Source organism: Cheilinus undulatus, linkage group 23, assembly GCF_018320785.1.
Source record: "Cheilinus undulatus linkage group 23, ASM1832078v1, whole genome shotgun sequence".
Classification (NCBI taxonomy): Eukaryota; Metazoa; Chordata; class Actinopteri; order Labriformes; family Labridae; genus Cheilinus; species Cheilinus undulatus.
Window position 1 is genome coordinate 15,709,435 of NC_054887.1, and position 3,187 is coordinate 15,712,621.

Below are 3,187 nucleotides of genomic sequence, written 5' to 3' on the forward strand. Positions count from 1 at the left end.
GATATCTATTAGCTCAGACTACTGACAGAGGTTGCTGGGATGTCTTGGTCTGAGCTGGATTGGTTGTGTAGACGCAACATATACTGGCACGTGTTAAAGACCACCCCATCAGCTGATGTGATCAGCCGTATTATGCTAGTAAAGAAAACCCTTGACTTTCTTAAATTGATGGGAATTATGGCTCTTTTTAGATAGCTGGTTTATTTGTCTCTGTTCAGTAATAAGTGACAGCTCTTTATTTGGTACCAATTTGGCTTTTGCCTACTATTTAGCAAAAATGGAGAGAAAAAGGACCTGACATCCCTAGCTTCACCAGCATTTCCTAGATAGATGTTGTCCTCCTTTGAAGTATGTAATGGGCTTTAGAAAGAAGACAACATTTTTTTAATTCTCAAAAAAAGATGTCATCGTTTAATGTCCAAAGAGCATTCCATTTGCCTTTGAAGTTGATGTCATCATTTAATGTCTATAAAACAATCCAAATCCCTTTTGAACATGATGTCATCCTTGATGTCTATAAAACATTCCGAATCATCTTTGAAGTTTATGTCGTCCTTTAATGTCCATAAAACATTTCAAATCACCTTTGAAGTTGATGTCATCCTTTAATGTCCATAAACCAAATCAAATCACCTTTGAAGTTGATGTCATCCTTTAATGTCCATAAAACATTTCAAATCACCTTTGAAGTTGATGTCATCCTTTAGTGTCCATAAAACATTCTGAATCACCTTTGAAGTTAATGTCATCCTTTAATGTCCATAAAACATTCCGAATCACCTTTGAAGCTGATGTCATCCTTTAATGTCCATAAACCATATCAAATCACCTTTGAAGTTAATGTCATCCTTTAATGTCCATAAAACATTTCAAATCACCTTTGAAGTTGATGTCATCCTTTAGTGTCCATAAACTATATCAAATCACCTTTGAAGTTGATCTTATCCTTTAATGTCCATAAAACATTTCAAATCACCTTTGAAGTTGATGTCATCCTTTAATGTCCATATAACATTTCAAATCACCTTTGAAGTTGATGTCATCCTTTAGTGTCCATAAAACATTCTGAATCACCTTTGAAGTTGATGTCATCCTTTAATGTCCATAAACCATATCAAATCACCTTTGAAGTTAATGTCATCCTTTAATGTCCATAAAACATTTCAAATCACCTTTGAAGTTGATGTCATCCTTTAATGTCCATAAACTATATCAAATCACCTTTGAAGTTGATGTTATCCTTTAATGTCCATAAAATATTTCAAATCACCTTTGAAGTTGATGTCATCCTTTAATGTCCATAAACTATATCAAATCACCTTTGAAGTTGATGTTATCCTTTAATGTCCATAAAACATTTCAAATCACCTTTGAAGTTGATGTCATTCTTTAATGATCACATCAGCTGATGGGGCAGTCTTTGATGAACGTGTAGCATATACACATCCAGTCCAGACAAAGTCATCATGCAGTCTGAGCTATCAGACATTAAACAGTTTGCAACTATGAAGAGTGCAGCATAAAGCATTTAGGATTGTTGCATTGTATCTGATGACCAAAAAGATGCTAATGTGAGGTATAAACAGGGTCTCTGATTCTGATCATTTCCAATGATTTATGAGTGTCAGATTCTTCTCTGTTATTTGTCAACTTTAGATTATTTTCTGTGATTTATTCATTAAATTGATACTGTTTCATATGATCTATCAAAGTGTGAGTATTTGCTGATGCCGTGAAGGTTAAGCGTTATGCTGAAGGCCGTCTGTTCGATGTAAACCAGCTGCATGTTTTCTGTCCATTAGCCAGAGCAGCCGAGCATGCTGCAGCTCTCGTCGATGATGGATCTAAAGCTTGATGTTTCCTCTCTTTGTCGTCTCTCTCTCAGAGTTAAATCTCCTCTGCAGGTTTGGATGAAAGCAGCTCAGGGTGCAGCATCTAGTCTGCAGGGTTAAAACTTCTCACATCCATCTTTTGTTCAGCTCCAGGAACTCAGTCTCATCAGAGCAGAGATGCTTTTCTATTTTGGTTCTGTCATGTGTCAAACATGGATGAAAACGAGCTTCATTTGGAGTTTGCCGTCAGCAGAGAGAGAGAGAGATGGAGCTGCTGCTTCTTTCAGATAATTACCTGGATTTAATTTAGACGGCAGCGGCGGCAGTGAGGAACGTGCAGCTAAAACATTTGGATTAAACGTATTGCTCTAATTAGCGAGGTGCTTCCAAAGTGCCCTGTGAAGTTTGTCGACAGCCGTGCTTACATCACATTACAGCCCTAATATCCGGGCCAATTAAGCTAATTGAATTTCCTTATCCAGACGCACACGGAGGCTCTTTGATGGAGGTTCTTTAGATGAAACGGCGAGGAGGGAGAAGATGGAGATTAGAGCTCCGTCATGTTGAAGAAAGTGTTTGTAGCACGGCGACACGGCTCATTAATGCCACTGTGGGTCGGATATTATTACAGCTCTGCTGCTCCGGACTTACATTTAACCCCAAACCATCACGACCGACGCCACACCGACAACCATACATGCTGTTACAAAGTAGAATAACATAGATGAAGGTGGTGAGCTGATAATGATAACACTTATTAACTATAGCGCCTCTAAAGAGTATTCACCCCTTGGATGTGTTAGCCAACTGCACAAATATTCATCCCCTTTAAAATGACTGACCTAATTCACCAGAGACCCAGCCAGTTGGTGCTATAGTCTCACAATTAGTGAAATGGGGATCAACTCAGTGCTTTCAATGTGTCTCAAGTGATTTTAGTATAAAGACACCTGTGTCTGGGAGGTCCAGTCACTGGTTAATCAGCACTCCTGACTACCATTACACCATGAAGACAAAAGAACACTCAAAGCAACTTGGAGAAAAGGTCATTGAAAACTATAAGTCATGAGCTGGATACAAAAATAACTAGAATGGCCGTCTGAGGCGGTAGACCCATGCCGAAGTGTTCAAAATGTCGAAGTCCGAGAAAAACCAAACGGATGCACGGATCATCACCAAAATCTAATCGATTCTTCCCTGTCACTATCAACAATATTCCCTGAAAGTTTGGTGAAGTTCTGACTTTCCGTTCTCGAGTTATCTTGTACACATACAAACAAACAATCATACGGAACCCTTTACATAACCCCCTGCCGATTTCATCGCCATGGGTAAAAACATTTCCAAGGCACTGA